The following is a 25,567-nucleotide window of genomic DNA, read 5'->3' as shown; positions in this document are numbered from 1 at the left end:
GTCGTCAGATAGACTGTTTCTTGGTTAGGAGGGCTGATAGGAGGTTGGTGAGAGATGTTAAGCATATAGGGAGCAAATAATGTCTGCAGCAACACAAAATACTGGTATGTGACATGAAGCTTAAGGAGCAGGTTATGAAGAGGACCTTATGCACCTGGAATGAAAATATGGAAATTAACAAACCAAGCGGTAAGGGATGCCGTCTATAGTGAGATGAGTAGAGTTGTGGCATAACAGTGAGCTGTCGATAGAAGTTTTAATTAACAGTACAGACCCCTTAATAACTATCTGAGAGCTACTGATTCAGTGTGTTGATGGACAAGGGGACCCCCCCAAGACATAAAGTGACATAGTGGTGGGATGAGGGTGTAGAAGCTGCAGGTAAGGAGAAAAGAAGGCTTTTGGGGGAATGGAAAAGGGATGGTAACAAAGAGGAATACTTGGCTGCCAAGCATTGGGCTAGAAGAGAGGTATACACCAAACCCTCATTTTTCGTCCAGTCCGTATTTGACAATTCGTTGCTTCGACATTTATAAATCTATACCCCTTTTCATTGTTTGACATGGTTATCCCCACCATTTCAATGATTCAAACTGCGCGCCACCAGACAGACCGGCTGAGCTGCCTGTCTCCTGTGCCCTGCTCTGCTGATCGGTTGCCTCTTCATCCATCTGCATTTCTTTTTGGCCTCGTGGAATACTACAGCAACACCATGGCTCCACCCAAGACCCTTGCTATTACCCCAGTCAAGTGCAGTCATGTGCCCACCAACCTGAGTGAGTGTTTCACCATGGCATGATTGGGTGACGATCAGGATTGCCAGATCTGCCACATTACCTCAGTTTTCATTACCAAATTTAGCTTTTCAATACCAAATTCTTAAAGGAACCATTTATTATTCACTAATTATATATACAAATGGAAATAATCACTCTCCTTATTATTACAGCATGTTTATTTTTGCGCAATGTAGGCTAGCAGATTAATCAGAGAGAGCAGACAATCCACCATCTCCATCCTCAATATCTTCATACATGTGAAAAATCCATTTTGTAATGGATTATGCTGATTCACTACCAAATTGGCCCACATTTGGTAATGAAAAATACCAAATGGCAACCCTGGTAATGATTGCGCCAGTGATTTATGAACATTCGACACACAATACTGTTTTAGTGCCAGTTTTATGGAATTCGCAGCTTAGTTTGCACTAGGTTAGGTTGGTTATAATTTTTAGGGGGTCTTGGGGCTGAAGACCCCCAGTTAGGTTTCAGCACTTCCAGTTAGGCTTCCGTTGCTATTTGTGGTTTTAAAATGAATACATCTGAGTTTGTTTGGTGTGGTGACATCATGTCCAGTCTGTGGGTAATGATGTCACCACACCAAACAATCGATTATTTCGATTACAGTACTTTGGTGGTCAGTAATCAATCAGTAATCGATTACTTTTCGATCACTTTTACCTTAAGACAGATATTACATGGGTACAATATATTGGTGACGTACTGTGTAAGGATTTATGTTATGACCAGTGTAGCCTCTCTCTCTCTCTCTCTCTCTCTCTCAACCAAGCATTTGTTTGTGGCCATTCTGTGCGGGATTAAGGTGTCTGGCAATAGATAGATAGATTATTAATCCATCCATCCATCCATCATCCAATCCTACATTCCCCCATGAGGAGCGTAGGAGGCCAGGGCTAGGCAGTTGGTCCCGACGTTTAAGATGAGAGTGAAGATTATTAATAACTGAAAATTTAATAAACAAGTAATCAGCTTTACCGAGCCGCCTGCCATACAGTCACACGACTCACACACTACCACATAGCTGGCAGCTGTGCAGTGTGCACCTGCCACAGTCCATACGGTAGTACACATGAACTGTCCACGCAGGAGCTTGTATTAGATTTGTCTTCTCCAGTGTTTGAGGCCCCAATTGTTATTCTTCTTGTATATACACGCTGTTATTTGCCAGTTACTTGTTTTTTACGTATATCAATGAATTAATGCATTTTCTGTAAATCAGATTAATCTGTACAGGTATACTGTACCTTGATATATACAATACCCTTAGATGGGATACCCAGGCTTAACAATGGGGGTAGAAATACTACCATACTCGCCTAATGATGGCCAAACCCCAGTTTAACGATGGGTTTTGATTTTTTACCAGTTTTGATGATGTTTTAGACTACAATTGTGTGTTTAGGTTGATTTATAAACTGTTTTTAGACTTAGAGTAATGTGTTTTAGCCATAGTTGGGGTGAACATTGTCATTTTGGGGCACAGTTTACTAAGCTTGATTTTTTTCCAGACTTACATTTGACAATTTGCAGATACTGTTTGTTGGTTTTAGTGAGTTATTTACAGGTGTTAGGCCTAGGCTAGCTTCCTTTAAAGCTGTTAAGCCATTTATATTGGCTTCAAACTTGTTTTGGGGCTCATTTGAGTGAGTTCTGGACTTAGTTGGGGGGGGAGGAACCCAAGGCTGAAAGATGTATCCCATTACATGTTAAATCTACCCCGTTATACAATACCCTACCTAACTGTGGGTTTTTACCTAGCCAATTGCTTTGTTAACCCCTAAAGTACCAAGCTCGACAATCGGTCGTTTAAAAATTTTTCAAATGGATGAGGAACATCAGTCGTGTGACTTCCACAAAAAACTGGCAGCAGCTTTCTCCACCCCGGCTGTGGCATAGATGACTTCAGACCAATCAGAACTAAGTGTTTCACACACGAGAGGGAGGATCCAGGCCCGTACCCAGGCAGTGGGGGGTGTACTCCCCACGTCTCTCTCACCGTGTCCCTCTACCGCACTACAGTACATTGTTACTACCCTGCCTCCCTCCATTCTTACCACCACCACCACCACCCGTCCCACACCCTCATCATGCATCCTCCACCCCTCCAGTGTGGATCCCCCCCAAGTCCCCCCCCCTAATTATCTGGGGGGAGGGTATTTCCCCCCTTCCCTCCCTCCACATCCCTGTACTCCATTGGGGTCCTTCCTTTGTGTCTGGTGGTGGTCTCCTCCCATCCCTCCATCCTTGTACACCTCCTCCTGGCTTTACCACCCCCACCTCCACCCCCTAGCACGAAGTATTTTTATTCCCCTCCCCCCACGGCCTCGAATATTTTGAGTAATTTTTACGTTTTATGGCACGTTTTGAATCATTACCTGTACTTTCTTCGTGCCTTTGCATATAGATATTCACACCACAATTGCTTAATGTTTTATTTATTTATTTATTTTTTGTTTTTTTGGGGAAACAATCCTTGTTACCTGCCTACTTTACTTGCCTCTGGATATAACTATGTACCTGTCAGAGATTATAGTGTATTCTCTGCATTCTTTTGAATTTCTTTGTATATCTTCTATGTCTGAACATAAGGTAACACTCCTTATCACTTGTTTATACAGTAATCCCTCCAAGATCCGACGTAATAGAGCCAAAGGCATGTCCAAGACTTGGGTTTGTCCGGGACTTGGGAAAATGCCCCTGGACGGGTACTAATGGACCGCCAACCCAACCTAACTTTTAAAGCCACCTAAATAACTCCCTACCGAACATGCACAGCACCTGTTTAAGAACATGTGCACACAAATAAGGGACGGAAATCATGAAATAAATTAAAAGGAACCAGAGAATGAGAAATTAGAAGTCTATCTATCTATGTATAGCCCGACGCCCTAATCCCGCAAAGGGTGGCCACAGACAAAACGCCTCCAAGTCACTCTGTCACCCACCATTTGACTCCCCTCCCCCCAACTCACCCCCCCCTCCCTCATATACCTCTCAACTCCATCCCTCCACCTCATCCTCGGTCTACCCCTCCCTCTCCCTCCCTCCACCTCACCTACATACACCCTCTTAGTCAGTCTTTCATTCTCCATTCTCTCCACATGTCCAAACCACCTCAGTGTATTTCTCCTAATCTTTTCAACCACATCCACATCTACCCCACAACGTTCCTTCACTTCTTCATTCGTCAACCTGTCCCTCCACGTCACTCCACATGCTCCTCTCAAGTAACTCATTTCCACTGCTCTTACTCTTGACTTGTTCCCCTCTTGCAATGTCCACGCCTCGCTTCCATATGTCAGGGTAGGGATCACAATACCATCATGCAGTGACTTCTTAACTTCCATACTCACCTCCCTATTTCTCATCACTGCTTTCAGTGTACCAACAACCTTCCTTCCCTGCTGTACCCTTTGACGTACTTCATCCCCCAAAGGTCCATCCTTACTCATCACACTACCCAAGTACTTGAATGCACTCACATTCTCCATATCCTCACCATCCAACCTCATTGCACACTCTGTGACTTCATTCCTCTCAAACACCATAACTTTACTTTTGTTTACATTAACTTTCAGCTTCCTCCTCCTACACACTGTCCCAAATTCATTCACCAAACCTTGCAACTCCCATTCATCTTCACTCAACAATACTGTATCATCAGCAAACAGCAACACCGGAAGCTTCCAAATCTCACCCTCATTCATTAGGGCCAACCCCACATCCACTGCCCTACCTTGTACCTCCTTTACAACCCCATCCATATATATATTAAACAGCCATGGAGACATTACACACCCCTGTTTCAGTCCCACATTGAGATCAAAGAACTCACTTAGCTCACCATCCACTTGCACCGTAGCCCTAGCTCCCTCGTACATACTCTTCACAGCACTCAACAATTTCCCCTCCACTCCATATATTCTTAATACCTTCCACATACCTTGCCTATCTATTCTGTCATAAGCTTTCTCCAAGTCCATGAAGGCAGCATACACTTTCCTTCCCTTCTCTAGATACTTCTCCACTAAACATCTTAGAACAAATATCTGATCTACACACCCTTTTCCCTTCCTAAATCCCCCTTGTTCTTCTCCAACTAGCTCCTCTGTCATATGCCTAACCCTATCAATGAGTATTCTACCATATATTTTACCAGTCACACTAAGAAGGCAAATACCCCTATGGTTACCACATACTTCTCTCTCCCCTTTTCCTTTGTACAGAGGAACAATTATACCTGATTTCCAGTCCTCTGGAACCCTTCCCTCTTCCCAAGCCAGTCTACACAACTTCCATATCCACTCCACAACAATTTCACCCCCATACCTAAGCATTTCACCACACACTCCATCAATTCCTGGGGCCTTTCCCAGCTTAATCTTCTTCATCGCTTCCACTACTTCCGACCTACTGATCTCTTCCTCCCTCCTCTCATCTCTTCTTCTCCCAGCCATTCCCCAACCACTTATACTCACACTGCTCTCACTCTTTACATTCAACAAATCCTCAAAGTGCTCCTTCCATCTCCTCAATTTCTCTCTCTTCTCCGCCAACAATCTATTATTCCTATCTTTCACTCCCCTACTGTTTCCCCTTTCACACTGCCTTACTTTCTTTACCTCCTTCCAAAACAATTTCTTACTCTCCCTCCATTTCACACTCAGATTCCTCCCAAACTCTTCATCCACTTTCTTCTTACTCTCCTTCACCAGTCTCTTAACCTCCCTTCTCCTGCTCACATATACCTCTCTCTTCTCTCTCTCATCTTCTCCCCTACCTCTACTCGCCAACCGTTCACCATATGCCTTCTTCTTTTGTTCCACAGCTCGTTTCACCTCATCATTCCACCATGCTGTCCCTTGCACACCCTTGCATCTCCTCCTCACTCCACAAACCGCCTCACACGCTGCGCTTATCTCTTCTGTGAATATCTTACATACTTCTTCCACCCCTTCCATCTGCTCTAGCTCATACCTTCCCAATCTTTCTTCCACTATGCTCTTATACTCTGTCCTTTTCTCACTATCTTGCAATTTCTCCACTCTTCTCACAGGAGCTGCTTCCTCCTGTCTTCCCCTTCGCCTCCTCAACCACTTTCTTTGCAGCTCTACCTTGGCCATCACTAAGTGATGGTCCGAGACTCCATTCCCCCACCCTCTCCACACCCTTGCATCCAACACTTGTCTTCTCATTCGCTCATCCACACACACGTAGTCTATCATTGCCTTTCGTTCAACAAGTTCACCATCCATCCTCCTCATTACTCTCCATGTATACCGGTGGATCATCTTATGACGAAAGTAGGTGTTGGCTATTGCCAACCCCTTACCAGCACAGATGTCCACCAAAGCACTACCATTCCCATCTACATCAGCTGGCACACCCCACTGACCAACCACTCCATCCACTCGTACATTCCCAACTTTGCCATTCATGTCTCCAATCAACAGCACTCTCTCGCTCCTCTCAAACTTGTCCATACATGCTTCTACTCTCGCCCAAAACTCATCTTTCACTCTTGCCACTCGATCCTCTGTTGGAGCATACACACATACAATCGCCCATGCTTGTATACCTACTTTCATCCTCACCCATACAATCCTTGCACCCACTGTTCCATACTCTCTTATATTCTCCTTCCACTTCTTGCTTATCATCAGACATACTCCCTCTCTTGCCCTCTCATTCTCACTGACTCCCGCACATATACCTACACCATATTCCCATTCTCTCATCCTTTCACCTTTCCATTTAGTTTCAGTCAATCCACATATATCCACTCTTGCATCCTCAAGCACCTGGACAATCTCTCTCTCTTTCACTTCATCATTCACTCCTCTCACATTCCACGTTCCTACCCTCAGAATGTCCTTTGTCCGTTCCTTAGTCGTCAACGTATGGTCCGTCCGGGTCCGAGGCGCTTTATTTGCTTTTTTAGTTAGTTCTTTTTACGGGGTGGGGCACTAACCCACCACCAACCCTTTTAGTCGCCTCGTACGACAAGCAGGGATACTGGGGGAGTATTCTTGAAACCCCCTTACCCCCCAGGGGGTAGTGAATATGGAAAATATTTAGCAGTGTACGGGGTATTTACATCACGTCCATGGCTGTCACGAAGATTAACTTGCCTCCTCTAAGGCTCCAACAGTGGTGAAGGTGCACTTGAAGCACGTACAGTAATCCGGTGTTTTGCTGCACTTCAGCCTTTGCACAGTGAATTATAATTGTTTAACACGGTACATTCTGTTCTTACTTACACCATGCCAGTGTTGCACTCTGCACTTAATCCTTTGCACTCTGAATTCTAATTTCTTAACATTGCACAACACTGTAAATTCCCATGTGGTCTAGTGGCGAGGTATTGCAGTTTATTCACTGTTTATTCACAAAAATGAGCCCATGGTGCAGCCATGGCAACGAGTGTGCAGTCACGACAGTAGGTAGGTGGGAACTGGGGAGGGAAGGATGCAAGGGCACTGTACTATGCACCAAAAGACAGTTGTTTGTCACTGTTTGGCCAATTTAAAGTAGGGATAAACACATATTGTTTTTTTTTTTTTTTTTTTTTTTTTGGGGGGGGGGGGGGGTGTCCAAGGACCCAAGCCAAAAATGTTCAAGACTTGGGGTGTCCAGGACTTGGGCGTCCAGGTCTTAAAGAGATTACTGTAGTTTCAACTCTGCCTGCAGGAAAAGTAAGTAAAAATAATTTAGGCCATTTTGTTGGTACAAATAATTACATTTATTTATATCTGTGCCTTTTTTCAGACATATGTAAATATTCTTGTGGTAGGTGAGGGCGCCCACCATCTACTCACTCGATGTAGTGCTGCTGTCGGGTGTCTGCCCTTTCCTCTCCTCCATTCTTCTTTCCTTCCATCCTCTTCTTCTTCCTTTCCTTCTTTCTTTCCTTGTCCTTCTGCCTATGGGTGACTTTACACTCCCTTTTCTGTCATTCTTTCCTTCATTTTTTTCCTCTTCCTTCTGCCTGTAGGTGACTCTACACTGAGTGACAAGCCAAATGGTTTCCTGTACACCAGGAAACCATTTACTATGCTGGGTGGTAACCATATAACCAAATTTTGGCGCCTGGTGGTTTAGTGGGTAATTATTGCGTTCCAATCGGATTGAGCCGGTGAAGGTTTATATCCAAGGGGTGGTTGGGGTGTATTGCTCATGTAATGCCACTTAGAGATGAGTGAGGCTGGTCACTCTCATCTTAAATGTCGGGACCAACTTGCCTAGCCCCGGGTTCCTATGCTTCTCATGGGGCGACATAAGATTGGATAATGGATGGATGGATGGATGTAAATATTTACCTTTCTGTATTCGAAACCCACTCGAAAAAGAAATTTCATTTTCCCGAGCTAGATTTGACAGCTCGGAGGGGAGGGGAGGGGGGAAGGGAAAGGTGGGAGCAAAGGGGACATTAGGTGATGGGAGGGGAGGGGAGGGAAAGGGAAAGGTGGGAGGGGAGGGGATGTTCAGTGAGGGGAGGGGAGAGGAGAGGAAGGGAGGGGAGGGGGGGGAAGGAAGGGGAGGGAAAGGATGTGAGGTACACCGCTTCCCGTCCGATCAACGAAGTTAAGCAACGTTGGGTCTGGCTAGTACTTGGATGGGTGACCGCCTGGGAACACCAGATGCTGTTGGCATAACGTTCTCCCTACGTGTCAAGTGGGGTTGGTGGAGGATTAGTGCCCCTCCCTGTAAAACAATTAACTCTAAGCCCTTGGCCACCCTGTTTGGGATACATGGTGTCTGGTAGTGAATGAATGAATGAATGAATCATATTGGGGGGGGGGGTTCATGACCATTTTATTTTTTTCTAAGAAGTGTACACACCAGAAAATATTGATTTTGGTGATTTTTGTGCATATTTTTGGGAAGAGAACAGGTGCGAGCGGCATATTTTCTTTCTCACCAGGGCCGTGACGGGTAACTGTTATAAACTTTGACGGGTCATAGCTTGGTAACCATGGGGTCTAGGAGGGTGGGGTTTGCGTTTTTAGGTGTGTAAATTCAACCTCTATAAATTGGGCATAAAACTTTTAACCTTTGAGACATTCGAAAAATAGGCCTGTTTTTGTGTCCTGGGGGTAGTTGTGGCTGGAGAATTGCGTACCAGAGGGTTTTAACAGGGGTATAAATGTATTGTCTAAAATCCATTGAAGTGCACGTCTTTAATATATATTTTACTTGTAATTTATGCTGAGAGCAATTGTTCGGTAATTGATTGCTGACAGCTATAATTGATTAGTGAGAAATTTTACTTTGTAATCGGTTATGCCCACTGCTGTCGGCGGGATAGGCAGTAAACACGCCATCAGAGGTGTTTAAACGACTTTCTTTAATATTCCTAAGTAGGTATATTTTGTTCGCCAATATTTTTTTTTGATCGCAAATCATATGTCAGTCATCTAAGATGTATGTAGTACTAAAATAATTTTCCTTAACCCCTTAAACGCGGATCGTCGCGTTTGCGACGCTCGGCGAAAAGGACATAATGACGGGTCGTCGCGTTTGCGATTCTAGTAAATTTTGAATAACCGTGGGCAAGCAGGCTCCAGCTGGTATTGTCTATCAGTACCACCACCCTCTAGCTACAACTAGCATACTTTACCTTTGTACTACTGACCTCAGTTGTTGCCAAGTATCGCGTTTTCCCCCCGTCCCCCCCCCCCCCACGGCCCGGCCAGCCTGGCTGTGATACATGGCAGCGCTCTGAGCGCTCAGAACTGTAAATCTGCGCTCTCCTCTCACAAGCAGTTTATGCTACTAGGAAATGCCTGTTTCCCCAGTTGTAACACTAGCTTTTTTTCTCACGGTTTGCCCCTGTTTAGCGTTGGTTTACTGCAGGCTTTCAAAGTGACATTATGGCGAGTTCTAGCTCTTCCCAGTCAGTGCAAGCGGCCGACAGGAACGAGAATAAAGTGGCGGGCATAAGGCAGAATAAAAAGCGCGCCGTGGTGATCTTTTGGGAAGTAATATGATTGAAAATAATGTAGTATACATGTTTTTAGCTGTGAAAATGGAAATGTTTGTTGAGTGACGGGAAGACCGCCGCCACAGTGCATGTCGGCCGTACGCTTCGTTGATTTTAGCCTTATTTTCAGTGCTTATTGTACAAATACGGAATCCTAACTACCTTTGCGTTGTAGTATAAAGTTTACTGTGACAGAATGAGGCTGTGGTAGAGGGGAAACCGGGTTGCTGGAGGTGTGAAAGTGAAGATTTGGTTACCCAACTTTGCAAGTCTCCACAAGTCCTTGGGTAGTCCACGAAGGCTCAACACCTGTCTCTGGAGAAAGCTGAATGTAAGTACTATCTGCCATACCAAGTATAATGTTCTAGGGTTAATCTCTGATTTTTGGCGAATATTTTCCTACAGGTACTCAGACCGCGATACAACCCTGCCACTCGGGGGGGAACGACTGTACACGGCCGCGTTTAAGGGGTTAAGAATGTAGGTATATAAGAAAACACTTCAAACCCATGTGTCACTTTCGTTCTTATATACTGGTGTTTCCATCTTTATTGGCTATTTTTGAGTGACGAAGGTTGTCAGGAACCTAACCCCCCTATTTCTTAACAATCTTATTGGAAAAGTCGGTTAGTTATTCTACCAATTCATTATTCAACCACCTTTTATGGAACGCATCCCTGTCGAATAGTGGGGGATTGGTGTACAAGGCAAAATCTGAGTCTCAGAGACTTTTATGGGATAACCAAAATAGCATAGAATGGAAGAATATGGTATTTAAAGTGGCAAATCACATGAAGAAGGAAAACAGGGATTCTCATAGGTGAGCAATGTGTGAAGAATGATGATGGAAAGGTAGTGGCAAATGGTGAGGATATTAACGATTCCTGGAGAGAGCATTATAACTGCTTGCTGAATGAGGAATTTGGCTGGAACAGGGAAAGTTTGGAGTCGGCAGGTCCAATGTCTGGCCCTTTGCCTTTGATGGACGTTCCTTCTGTGAGCAGAATAGTAGGTAGGATGCAGTTAGGGAAGGTAGCATGTATGTCTGGGTTGACTGCTGAATTGCTGAAGGCCTCAGAAGGTACAGGAGTGGGATTTGTTACTGATTTGATAAATATACTTATATAAGAGTGTGTTGTCCGAGATGATTAGCTGAAGAGTGTGACTGTAAATGTGTACAAGGGGAAGGGTGATGCCATGGAAAGAGGAAATTATAGGGACATGAAGCTTTTCGACCCAATAATGAAGGTAATTGACAGAATTCTAGAAAGTATGATTAGAAAAAGAGTAAATATTGATGAGATGTAGTGTGGGTTTATGCAAAGCAAAGGGACCACTGTTGCCACAGGATGGCAATAAAATATCTATCTATCTATCTATTGCCAGATGCCTCAATCCCGTTTGGGGTGGCCACAAACAAATTGCCTCCACGTCGCCCTGTCCCCCACCATTTCACTGCCCTGCTCCCAACTCACACCCCCCTTTCTCATATATCTCTCCACCCCATCCCTCCATCTCATCCTCTGCCTCCCCTTCCCTCTTCCCCCCTCCACCTCACTCACATACACTCTCTTCGTCAGTCTCTCACCCTCCATCCTCTCCAGATGGCCAAACCACCTCAGTGTGTTCCTCATAACGCTTCCTATCACATCCACATCCACACCACAACGCTCCTTTATATCCTCATTCGTCATCCTGTCTCTCCATTTGACTCCACAGGCTCCTCTTAAATAACTCATTTCCACTGCTCTCACTCTTGACTTGTGTCCTTCCAACAACGTCCAAGCTTCACTTCCATATGTTAGAGTTGGTATTACAATACTGTCATGTAGTAACTTTTTCACTTCCATGCTTGCTTCCCTGTTTCTTATCACTGCTTTCAAAGAACCAGCAACCTTTCTTCCCTGCTGTACCCTTTCAAGCACTTCACCCTCCAAACCTCCATCCTTACTCATCACACTACCCAATTACTTAAACGTACTCACATTTTCCAATTCCTCACCATCCAACCCCACTGTACATTCACTGACTTCACCTCTCTCAAAGACCATCAATTTACTCTTCCCTACATTCACCTTTAGATTCCGTTTCTTACACACTCTCCCAAACTCATCCACCAAGCCTTGCAGCTCTCCTTCGTCTTCATTCAACAACACAGTATCATCTGCAAATGACAGTACAGGGAGTTTCCAAACATTATCCTCTCTCACCAGGGGCACTCCAACATCCACTACCCTACCTTGTACCTCTTTTATTACCCCATCCATGTACAGATTGAACCACCATGGAGACATGACACATCCCTGTTTCAACCCAACCTTCAAAGAGAAAAATTCACTTAGTTCACCATCCACACGCACTGCAGCCTTAGCACCATCGTACATACTCTTCACAGCATTCAGCAACTTCCCATCTACTCCATATATTCTTAATACATTCCACAATCCTCGTCTATCCACCGTGTCATATGCTTTCTCCAAATCCATGAAAGCCGCATACAACTTCTTTCCCTTCTCTAGAAACTTTTCCACTAAAGATCTAAGAATGAATATCTGATCTACACAACCTCTTCCCTTCCTAAAGCCTCCCTGTTCTTCACCAACTAATTCCTCTGTTCTTTCTCTAACTCTGTCAATAAGTATCCTACCATACACTTTTCCTATTATACTAAGAAGACAAATGCCCCTATGTTTACCACACACTTCTTTTTCCCCTTTTCTTTTGTACAAGGGAATAATTATACGTGACTTCCAATCCTCCGGGACTCTACCTTCCTCCCAGGCCAATCTGCACATCTTCCACATCCATTCTACTACTATCTCTCCCCCATGCTTCAGCATTTCACCACACACTCCATCAATTCCTGGGGCTTTCCCCGATTTAACTTTCTTCATTGCTTCCACGACTTCTATCCTACTGATTTCTTCCTGTCTTCTCACCTCCCTCCTTCTCCCAGCCATTCCCCAGCCACTTATACTTGCATTACTTCCATCCTCTATGTTCAACAATTCCTTAAAGTGTTCTCTCCATCTGCTCACTTTTTCTCCCTTCTCCACTAGTAATCTACCATTTTTATCTTTCACTCCCCTGCTAACCCCACTTCCACCCTGTCTTACTCTCTTCACCTCTTTCCGGAACATTTTCTTACAGTCCCTCCACTTTACACTCAAATTCCTTCCAAATTCCTCATCCACTCTCTTCTTACTCTCTCTTACTAATCTTTTCACCTCTCTCTTTCTTTCTACATATAACTCTCTCTTCCGCCTCTCAACTTCTTCCATGCTCCTATTTCTCATCCATTCATTGTATGCTTTCTTCTTTTGTGCCACAGCCTGTCTCACCTCTTCAGTCCACCATGCTGTTCCTTGCACCCCCCTCTGTCTTCTCTTCCTTCCACACACCACATCACATGCCGCACATGTTTCTTCTGTAAATATCCTGCACATACCTTCCACGTCCCCCATCTGCTCCAATTCATATTTGCCCAATCGTTCCTCCACTTCTTTCTTATACTCTGCCTTTTTCTCATCCTCTTGTAACCTTTCCACTCTCCTTGCAACTACTCCTTCCTCTTGTCTTTCCCTTCTTCTATTCCTCCATCTTATTTGGATCCTAATTCTGGCCACCACCAAGTAGTGGTGAGAAAGTCCTCTCCCCCAACCTCTATAAGCTCTTGCATCCATTACACATTTTCGCATCCTTTCATCCACACACACATAATCAATCATTGCCTTCCTTTCATTCAGTTCACCACCCACCCTTCTTATCACTCGCCATGTATACCTGTGGATCATTTTATGCCTGAAGAGGGTATTGGCTATCACCAACCCCCTCCCAGTACAAATGTCCACTAACACACTCCCATTCTCATCTATCTCAGCAGGCACACCCCACTCACCAACTATTCCATCCACCTTCACATTCCCTACTTCACCATTCATATCACCGATCAAAAACACTCTCTCATTCCTTCCAAACTTTTCCATGCACACTTCCACATTTGTCCACAACTCTTCTCTCACTTTGCTACCACGATCTTGCGTTGGCGCATACACACACAGAATTGCCCACATTTGTGTTCCAACTTTCAACTTTACCCACACAATCCTTGACCCAACTGATCCATACTGTCTTATGCTCTTCTTCCATCTTTTACTCACAACTATACATACTCCTTCCTTTGCCCCTCTCATTCTCACCTACTCCTGCACATATACCCCATCCATACTCCTATTCTCTCACACTTTCTCCTCTCCATTTTGTTTCAGTTATTCCACATACATCCACTTTTGCACCCTCAGGCACCTGGACAATCTCTCTCTCTTTCACCTCATCATTCGCTCCTCTTACATTCCATGTAGCCATTACCAAGTCCTTTGTCTGGTCCTGGGTCGTCATCGTTAGGTCAGTCCTTGTCCGAGGCTTATTGTTTGTTTTTTTTTAGTTAGTTGTTTTCCGGGGAGGGGCACTAACCCTCCGCCAACCCTTTTAGTCGCCTTTTACAACAAGCAGGGATACTGGGGGAGTATTCTTGAAAAAAAACCCTACCCCGAGGGGATAAAATATGAAGTTGCAAAACTTAAAATGTGCTGGCACTCAGTTTATTCAGTTAATTGAAAAACAATTCCTGTCAAATTTCATGTTCCTAATCATAATTTAAGTGGTGGTAAAAGACACAAATAACTTTGTGCTCTAGGCTATTTGGAGCCAGTGTTCAAGTGAGCCACATTGCTATACAAAATAAACAAAAAATGAACATAACTATTCTGGTAACACTCAAAACAATTATGCCTGTTTTTTCGGGACTCAGTTGAACATGGATTTTTTGGCATCAGGGAACATCTTCTGGTGATGCTCAGCAACCTGAAAAACATAGTGCTGTTGGTCTTTCTGTGTGATCAGCACGACGTTAAATTCTTGCATTAGGGCAACTCCCCTTTCTGCAGGATCATTCATAACACTGGTGGCAGAAACACTTTGTTTCGCTCATTGAAACTCTTCATCTCTTCACTGCTCCAGATCCTTGGAGAGGAATGACATGGTAAGTTGGAGCAGGTGGAAGAACTCCAATGTGTCCTTCATGACAATCGGCCAAAGAAAGATGACCAGCAACTTCAATGTCAGTTGTCACACGAGGTGAAGGACTCTTCCCTCCTCCATTGCTGAGTGCTTTCACCATGCTCCTTTACACCAAGCTGCAGAGGTGTTCATCAAAGAAATCCAGAGCAACCAACTTTTCACTCAAGTACCAAAGATGGTTGGTGATACCTTCGAGAGCTCTCTCTGCTGCATATTGGTTCACTTGCCTGTATTGTACAAGCTTTTGTTTCAGCTCCATGTCTGACCGTGGAGCATATCTGGCTACCGGGGCACTGAACCAAACTTTAATGTAAATTTCAACAGTGAAGAGACAGAAGACTGTAACACCTTCGAGCTCCTGATCTGCGAGTTTCCCAAGGTTCTGCAACTGACAACGTTACAAGATCTTGAATGCATAAATGCATTTTGCCATCCACCGGGCCCTGTGAAGGGCACCCAGAGCCTGTATGTGATTCCCTCGTGGTGGAATTATTCAGAAAAACAGCAGTACCAGTTCCAGGAATTTGCAGTAGTCTTTGCGAGGCTGCTGAGATCTCAGTTGTTCATGCACAAATTCTCCAAGTTCTTGAATGCATACATCCAATCTGCTACCGCACGGACTTTCTCAGCAGAGTGAAACATATCTCTCGCAATCTTCGGCCACTCCTCCACCAGGCATTGAAACAGCTTGATCTTTGGTCCAGAAGAACATGCTGCCAATGCTTCGAAAACTTTTTCAAGGATGACTTCCGCGATGTGGTGACGACAGGCAAGATTGAGGAGGTCCTTCCCGAGCTTCTGTTTGAGGAATTGGCGGGCACTGTTCAGCTGATTGGTGTTACTTGCTGTCATGCTGAAAGGCATGGGTATGACCCAAGGAGATAACTGCCATTCTTCCAGCATGCCATGTACTGCAGTTGCCTGTACCAGACCTATTGATGATGGCAGCTTTGGCACCCCCAGCAGCTTCATCACACCTTCTCCTGAAACCAGAATTGGTGGGAGATCAACCTTCTCTTTGCCTGTGAGGTCTGGAAAGAGCTTGTCATCCCAGTAGACTGTTAATGGCACTGTGGGGGAGAAGGAGTTTCTCAGTTTGTCTGCGATGTCTTGATGACATTTTACTCGATCTGGTCGGATTGTCTCTCGATTCAATGCATAGTGCTCCATACTATGTCTGGCAGCTGCTAAGGTACTGGCCATGACATGAACTGCCTGGCGATTGGATATCTTCATGCGGTCCAATGCTTGTGCCAGTTCTCTAGAAACAATCAGATTTGACCCCCTTTGTCTTTTCCTCTTGGCAGCAGATGACGTGCCCCCTTTTGATTTGACATTCAACTCACCTTCCTTATCGGTATACTCATTTGCAGAACTGCCGCATGACTCCAAAACCACAGACTTGTTCATATTTGTGAGTTCATCCTGGTTTCTTCGTTTCCATTTTTCTTGTTCACACATCATATTGTTCTCCTCTAATCTACAAAACTTCTGATCAACAGGTCTGATAGTCCCTCAATGACCAGGCTTACGCTGCGCAAGAAGAAACTGTTTGTCCTCCTCATTTTGGATGATTTTGATTGTATCGCCATGAGCGCAGTTGAGCAGGTCTTTTAGACCTTCTAGAAATGCGTTCTCCTTATCCTTCTGGGTCTTGGTACGCCTTACTCGTAATTTCTTCAAGCTTCTCCACTCAGAATTGAGGTTCTCCAGCTTGACTTGTGCCTGGTGCTTGGATTGAGTTGGAATACCTGCATTCTTCCACATCTGTTTGACCTCAGTTATCACCAGTTGGATATTTTCCTTGACAGGGCGAGCCTCAGACAGGTGGAAGAACAAGAATCGTTCAAGAATTTATTGCTTCCATGGTAGTTTGGCCCCTGTAAGGACACATGATTTGGGAGATGTATCCAGTAGCTATAAAACATCATTCTTTCTAAGAGAGGTCATCATATATCAAGCTGCAAAGCATACAAATAAGAGGATTAGTAACTGGCAGTGAAGAAAAATTTGTTGCCCTTGTACCACCTCTTACTGGTTATCAAAAGTCCTAAAAATTTGCCTGAGTAATTTTCTTCAGGAGCTGCACCAGACACACTACTGTACCACACTCTCTCGTCTAGGCAACTCTGATTTTTACCCCTATTGGCTATTTGCCACCGTATGTCATATTCATTGTTTGATAGCCTCAGGAAACATTAATAGGCAAGAAAATGAATCTGCACTTTGTTGATTTGGAGAAGGCCTTTGACGAGTCCCTTGGGAGGTGATGAAGTGGGCAATTTCAAAGCTTGGGATTGAGGAGTGGCTGCTTAGAGTGGTTATGGCAGTGTATCTGGGTACTCACACCCAGGTGAGAGTGAATGGAGATTTGAGTGATGAGTGTGTATCAGGGGTCAGTTTTTAGCCCCATATTGTTTATCATGGTGCTTGAAGCCCTCTGATGTGACAGAGATGGAGTGCTGTGGGACATGTTGTATGCTGATGATTTGGTGTTGTTGACTGCAGAAAATGAAAGGGAGCTGGAGGAAAGATGTAGGAAGTGGAGAGATGGTATTGGGCATAAGGGCTTGAGAGTAAATGCAGGCGAAACAAAGGTGATGGTATCTAGGGCTGGTGCCAGTACTGTCAAAGAAGAGGGAGAGTGGCCATGTGCAGTTTGCCACAAGGACATGGGAAGTAAATCCATCTTGTGCAGTGTTTGTGATAAGTGAGTGGTCAAGAGATGTAGTGTTCTTAGAGGTAGACTGCAATATAATGGTAAGGTCTTTCTCTGTGACCTTGTCTCAGGTCTTTTTTGATCTTCCTCTCACAACCCTACCCTCAGTGTTCGCACTTCTCACTTTCTGCACCCAATTGTCATTCCCATCCTCTCCACATTCCCAAACCATCTCAGTGTATGTCTCCTCATCAAAACACCAATACACTCCAGTCCCATCCTTCCTCATAACTCATCCATCTTAACTTTGTCCCCCTAGGCCTTGCATTCAAGAATGTACTGCACATCCACGTAATCATTGTCATTTCTGTATGTTTGAGCCTATGAATATCTCTTCCGGCCCAGGTCTCACTACCATACAACATTAGTGTGTGGCCACACTTGCCCTTGAACATTATCGGAAACATTGCTCATGACATGTTAGATTCATGCCTCGAACATGTTAGCCACATGTCACAGACATGTTATGGGCAATGTCACGAGCATGGTTTTCGAGAAAGTCACCGACATGTTCTAAACAAAGATGAAGTAGTCGTGTGGTCCAGACTTGTGAGAGACAGTACCCAGCAACATTGCGATGAGGAAAGACACCTGACTTGCCGTAGCCGTGACGGTCGAATTATGTGCACTGGAGGGGCAAAAAATACATGCTCATCGGCGATTTTGGGTGCATCCATCACATAAGGCAAACCCCTGTGGTGATGGACATCATTTTGTAAATGACCTCGTTAGAGATTACATTAAACTGCTACCAGTGCAAGTGAGGGATACTTCAGAATTTCTCAATTTCTTCAGGATGTCAAAGACAGATTTTGAAATAGCATCATTGTCACAGGTAATGGTCTACTGCTGTGTTAGATTCATGTCCACAGCTCAAAGCCTTGTCACTGGTGCCACCAACATGATGCTAGCAGAGTTGCCAACATGTTCAAGGCACTAGTGTTTCAAACATGTCTGTAATATTGTTCTGCGCACAGTTTGAAACATGTTGCCAACACATGTTTTGAGCAAGTGTGGCCACACCCTTACACTCCTAACACATGCTGCATACAAAGAGCCCATAGCACAGAGGGAGAACCCTCTCAGTGTTACAAGAGGCAACAGCTCCCTGAACTTCATCAAACCATTTCTCACTCTAGCCACAGAACTAGCACCAGCCCCACCTCCAGCACATAACATGTCTCTCAACAAAACTCTTCCACAGACTCAAGAGACTCACCAGCCCGATGTCCAGCACATAACATGTCTCCCAGATAACAAAACTCTTCCACACACTCAAGAGACTCACCAGCAAAATCAATCCTATCACACCTGACAATCTCCACATGCTCTCCCCGATGCTGTGCTTACGTGAAATCAGCATTTTCTCGCAGTCTACCTCTAATATCACTACATATCTTATGTCTTATGCTCCCACATGTCACAAACACTGCAGAAGATGGAATGACTTCCCATGCCCATGTGGCAAACCGCACATAGCCACTCTCCCTTTTCTTTGACAGTACTGCCACCGACTGTAGGTGCTGTACCTTCAGGTTTGTTTTATATGCATTAACTCTTAGGCCCTTGCACCTCATACCAGCTTTCCACTTCCTAAATCTTTCCTCCGCCTCCCTTTCATTCTCTGCAGTCAACACCAAATCATCAGTATACAACATCTCCCATGGGAGTCCATTTCTGAAGTCACGAGAGAGGGCTTCAAGTACGATGATAAACAACAAGAGGCTCAAAACTGACCGCTGATGCACACCAACATTCACGGAAAACTCATCACTCAAATCTCCATTCACTCTCACCTGGGTCTGAGTACCCACATACACGGCCATAACCACTCTAACTAGCCGCTCCTTGATCCCAAGCTTTCTCATTGCCCACTTCATCACCTCCCTAGGGGTCAGAATCCTTCTACAGATCAACAGAAACAAAGTATGGAACCCTTTTCTGTCCTATATATTTTTCCTGAAGCTGTCAAACATTGAATATGGTGGCAGTGGTCCCTTTGCCTGGCATAAACCCAAACTGCATCTCATCAATATTCACTCTTTCTCGAATCACATCTTCCTAGAACTCTCCATTACTTTCTTTATCAGGTCCAAAAATTTTAATGCTTCTGTAATTTCATCCTTCCTGGGCATCACCCTTCCGCTTGTACACATTTACAATCACGCTCTTCAGCCAGTCATCGGGGACAACTCATTCATTTGTAATCGTATTTATCAAATCAGTAACTAACTCCACTCCTACATTTCCTGAGGCCTTCAACATTCCAGTAGTCAACCCAGACACACCTGCTGCCTTCCCCACCTGCATCCTGCCAATTGCCCTGCTCACAGTAGCAGCATCAATCATAGGCCAAAGGCCAAACACTGGATCCACTGACTTCAAACCTTCCTTGTTCCAGTCATAGTCATTCAGCAGCTGGCCTTAATGCTCTCTCCAGGCGTCTTTAATATCCTACTGTTCACCACTATCTTTCCTTCATCATCTTCACACACCACTTACCTATGGTATCCCAGTTTTCCTCTTCATCTGATTTGCCATATTAAATATCATATTCTTCCTTTCAACACTATTTAGGTTATCCAGTATAAGTGTCAGACTCAGATATTGCTCTGCATACCTCTTTTCTAGTCCTACCCTTGGAGGCCAAGTATTCCTCTTAGTTACTACCCCTTTTCCATTCACAGAAAAGCCTCCTTTTCTACTTAACTGCAACTTCTATACCTTTGTCCCACCACCATGTTACTTTATGTCTTGGGGTGGGGGGGGACCTTGTCCTTCCACACACTGAATCAGTACCTCTCATGAGATTGTTCTAGAGAGCTCTGTACTGATCATTAACACTTGTATCAACAGCTCACTGTTCAGCCACCACATTACTCATTTCGCTATAGAAAGCATCCCTTATCACTTGGTTTTTCAACTTCCATATTTTCATCCTAGATGCATAGGTCCTCTTCTTCATCACATGCTTCTTAAGCACCATATCATATAATAATTTCTGTTGCTGCATACACTCTTCACTGCCTATAACTTTAACATCCCTTGCCAACCTCCTGTCAGCCCTCCTGACTGGGAAATAGTATATCTGATTACTTTTCCCCCCAGACTTGTATGTAATGAACCTGCTACAGTAAGAGACCTGTAATCCGAATGGTAGACGGCCGAAGGTCTTTCGGACTGTTGGTTTTTTCAGACCATTGGGGGAACCTTCTGGAATGGATGAGAGACTTTTTGAGAGACAGACAAATGAGGACAGTAATAAAGTATAGGATGTCTGGATGGAGGAAAGTAACAAGTGGAGTCCCACAGGGCTCGGTGTTGGCACCAGTAATGTTCCTGATTTATGTAAATGATATGGTTGATGGAGTGAACAGTTATTCAAGTCTGTTTGCTGATGATGCAAAGATCTTGAGGAAGGTAGAGATTGAGGAGGATTGTAAAATGCTGCGGGAGGATCTGGATAGGATACGCGATTGGAGCCGGATGTGGGAAATGAAATTTAATGCAAAGAAATGTAAAATACAGGATACGGGTAAAAGTACCAAGAGGCCATCACTGAATTATTTGATGGGTAATGAACCAATCACAAAAGCAAGAGAAGAGAAAGATTTGGGAGTGCTGGTCCAGGACAGTTTGTCACATGAAAAACACATTAACAAGGCAATTAGAGAGACATATAAACTCCTGACTAATATACAGTGCTCGTCAGAAGTATCGAGCACCTATGGCCGGGCGCACAATACTTATGGCCAAAAAAGAATCACCCGTTTTTGGTAGTAAAGATTGAGCCACAAGTTTGCAGCGCTAGCATGACATCACAGTACTCTGAGGCCTTCCTGCCCACTGGTTGGTTCCCACCTCAGTTGCCTACGGGCTGCCTGAGAGAGAGGAACTCCGCCGCGTCTCCCTCTCTTTTTGCACCAGTTTTTACCAAGTGTTCCGCAGTGTTTTGGCTTTCGCCACTTTGTTATGGAACCTACCCATGAACTATCGAGTGAAACCATATCCCAGATCATTTCTCTAAAGGAGGCAGGCCACCAAACGAAGGAAATTAGTGAATTGGTTGGTGTGGCTCAATCGACAGTGCGTAGGTGGTGCGTGTGTTTTCGAGTGGAAAACAGTGGTGATGTTCCCACAAAGAACCTGCAGTCTGGTAGGCCTAGGAAAACTTCCCCGAGGTCTGTTAATGTTTGTAAAACGTGCAGTGGAGTCTAATCATCGTGTGAGTGCAAGGAAAATAAAGGAGAGCAACCCGGAAGTGTTTGGTGAGGTTTCTGTGCGCACAGTGTCTCAAAGGGTCCATGAATTTGGTTACACAAGTCACAGGCCTGTGAGAAAGCCTCTTCTCACTCGTTACCAGCGACTTCGTAGGCTTGCCTTTGCTAACATATACCATAACTGGGGTGAGGACCAATGGTTGTCAGTGTTGTGGTCTGATGAGGCAACATTTAGTGTTACCTGTAACAGAGGAGCACGTGTGTACCGGCACAAAGGTAGTGACCCACTTGACCCACGTTACGTTGAAAGCACAGTTAAACACCCTGATTCACTCATGGTATGGGGTTATTTTTCTGGTAAAGGTTTGGGGAAGCTTGTTGTGCTTCCCAAGAACTGCAGAGTGAATCAGGATATTTATCTGGAGCTTCTGTGTGATCATTTACCAGAGTCCTTCAAGCTAACAGGTGCACGAGTGTTTCAGCAGGACGGTGCACCTGCTCATAAGGCCAAATCGGTCACCAATTGGCTTCGTAACTTCGAGGTATCATTCATGAAAGACTGGCCAGGAAATAGCCCAGACCTCAACCCGATGGAAAACCTCTGGTACCTCGTAAAGAAGAATCTCCAAGGGAAGGACGTGAGCTCTCAGCCTAAGCTGGAAGCCGCCATTCGTGACTCCTGGGACAACATACCCTTCCAGCACCTCAGGAACCTTGCCATTCCACTTCCAAGACATCTCAGATCTGTGAAGAAGCGTAAAGGATATCCTATGAAGCACTAAAGGTAAATAAAATGCATTATTTATATCATTTTTCAATGTTGAAAGGTTTGTTTCGTAGGAGGGACGCAGGGCCCTCGATACGTCTGATGAGCACTGTAAGAGTAGCCTTTCTTTATATGAACGAGGAGATGATGAAAAAATCGATAGTGGGCATGATTCGCCCCAGATTAGAATATGCAGCAGTAGTGTGGTTCCCACACAAAAAGAAAGATATAAACAAGATTGAGAGAATACAAAGAACAGCAACCAAAATGGTCCCCAATCTGGCAGATCTGTCATAAAGAGAGAGGCTGGAAAAGCTGGATTAACCTTCCTTAGAAGAAAGGAGAAAGAGAGGAGATGATTGCAATGTTCAGTACCATGGTTGGAGTAGATAAAATTGACAAAGAAGATCTGTTTTTATGGGATAAGAGAGGAACAAGAGGACACTGAATGAAATTGAAGAATCCATGCTGCTTGAAGGATATCAAGAAATATAGTTTTCCTTATAGATGTATAGACCTGTGGAATAGTCTGGACAAAGAGATCGACCAGTCTAAAAACTTATATGAGTTTAATTTGACTTATTGAGAAACAGAGATGGGACCCCATGAGCATAGCTCATTTCCTGTATATCACAATTAGGTAAATACACACACACACACACACACACACACACACACACACACACACACACACATCAAAACACACACACACACCAATCACAAAAGCGAGAGAAGAGGAAGATTTGGGAGTGCTGGTCCAGGATAGTTTGTCACCTGAAAAACACATTAACAAGGCAGTTAGAGAGACGTATAAACTCTTGACTAATATAAGAGTATCTTTTCGTTATTGATAGTGGCCATGATTCGGCCCAGGTTAGAATATGCAGGAGTAGTGTGGTCCCCACACAAAAAGAAAGATATAAACAAGATTGAGAGAATATAAAGAAGAGCAACCAAAATGGTCCCCAGTCTGGCAGATCTGTCGTATAGAGAGAGGTTGGAAAAGCTGGATTTGCCTTCCTTAGAAGAAAGGAGAAAGAGAGGAGACATGATTGCAGTGTTCAGTACCATGGTGGGAGTAGATAAAATTGACAAAGAAGATCTGTTTGTATGGGATAAGAGAGTAACAAGAGGACACAGAATGAAACTCAAGAAACCAAGCCGCTTGAAGGATATCAAGAAATATAGTTTTCCTCATAGATGTATAGACCAGTGGAATAGTCTGGACAAAGAGATCGTCCAGTCTAAAAACTTAAACGAGTTTAAAGCTAAATTTGACTTGCTGAGAAACAAGAGACCTGACCCCTTGAGTGTAGCTCATTTCCTGTATATCACAATTAGGTGCCTACAACGGCCATGCCACGTTGAGTACACCGCTTCCTGTTCGATCAGCGAAGTTAAGCAATGTTGGGTCTGGTTAGTACTTGGATGGGTGACCGCCTGGGAACACCAGATGCTGTTGGCATCCCTACGTGTCAAGTGGGGTTGGTGGAGGATTAGTGCCCCTCCCTGTAAAACAATTAACTCTAAGCCCTTGACCACCCCGTTTGGGATACATGGCGTCTGGCAATGGATGGAATTAGGTAAATACACACACACACACACACACACACACACACACACACACACACACACACACACACACACACACACAGACATAGACACACCTAATCACACAAACACAGACATGCACGCATGCAAGCATTCAACACATGTGGCCTGGGATGACCGTTGTTATTGTTTTGGTTTTGCTGTTAACATTGTAATGCATTAATTTCTTGCTGTAATGTGTTCATACATATCATATACTTTTTATATATCCTAGTGTTTTATTTTTGTGTATTAGCAATGTGACTATGAGTGTAAAGTATGAGGTCAGCTTGAAATGTAACTGCCAGTTAAGAATGACGAGTGGGGTATTGGGTAGGGGTATGGGAGAGGGTTGGGAGCTGGGGTAGAGGTGGATGGAGCTCATTTCATCCCCCCTTTCTGTCTTTCCTGGGTGTACAGGGGTCTGAAGGGGGTACCCTTGAGCAGAAATTATTGATCATGACTGTACATTATCAATAAATAAACACTTAAAATGATATGGGTCATTGTTTTACTCACCGGAAGGGCATAGAAGTGTAGTTTCATTGTTGCAGGCAGGAACATCCAAGTCCAAGAGCAAGTCCAAGCCAGATAAATCCCTAGAAAAAGCCCAGAAAAATTTGAAAATAGACCAGAAAATTTTGAATAATTTCGCATTGACAAATTCAGAGTACTGTATTGGGATTTTTGGATTATTGTTGGCCAGATTAGAGGACTTTTACTTAATATCTTTTTCTAAAATCCATGTTGCACACAGTCATGTTCATTGCCTTCCCATACTGGAGTATCCTTCTCCTTCCTCATTTCTCGTACCATATATGCATTATCTCCTTTAACCCCTTCATGTGCTTGAGGTGCTCCACCCACATGACCATGTAAGTCCCCCTCCCAAACTACAATCTCATCATCCCCTTTGCCACTTTCTACACATTTTAACTCATATCAGAATCTATCTTTTTCTACATAACCCAACCAGCCTGAGGAACGTATGCCAGTATAAATGAATATGTGAACCTGTTGAACAAACATTATTATAATCCTTTATGTCACTTTCATTACATTCATGACATATTCCACCTATTTTTCCTTAGCCAGCACACCCACTCCACTATATCCATCTGCCCTTCCATGCCAAAACACAGTGCCCTCACACAGTACACCTATTCAGAGTAAACGATTGCCTAGCGAACAAGCAGTTGGTAATCAGGTCTACAAAACCATAATGAATGAGTTGAACCCGGAGTGAACAAAACTGGGGGAAAGAGTAGGCCATCACCGCCGTCTCCCATTTGAACAACCCCCCTCCCCCAGTAAACACTGCAGTAGAGGCCAGATCTGAGCAACCTTTTGAGCAGAATCCAATGGAGGTTGAAGATTTGCCTATGTCTATTTGCCTAAGATCAGTAA

At 44.2% G+C, this 25,567-nt stretch overlaps 1 protein-coding gene and 1 non-coding gene across 2 annotated transcripts in view; both read left to right on the top strand.

Annotated features, from left to right (window-relative positions):
* The window catches only part of LOC145412391 (uncharacterized), a 235,392-nt gene that overhangs the window by 76,149 nt on the left and 133,676 nt on the right, over window positions 1–25,567 (top strand). The window lies entirely within an intron of this gene.
* LOC145412722 (5S ribosomal RNA) lies at window positions 23,917–24,035 on the top strand. Its single transcript, XR_013899633.1, has one exon. It is a non-coding gene; the product is annotated as a 5S ribosomal RNA (ribosomal RNA).

Source organism: Coenobita brevimanus, chromosome 93, assembly GCF_032717465.1.
Source record: "Coenobita brevimanus isolate Jiangsu-jjx chromosome 93, ASM3271746v2, whole genome shotgun sequence".
In the NCBI taxonomy this organism is placed as follows: domain Eukaryota; kingdom Metazoa; phylum Arthropoda; class Malacostraca; order Decapoda; family Coenobitidae; genus Coenobita; species Coenobita brevimanus.
The sequence above is the reverse complement of the archived record's forward strand: the minus strand, read 5'-3'. Positions and strand labels throughout refer to the sequence as shown.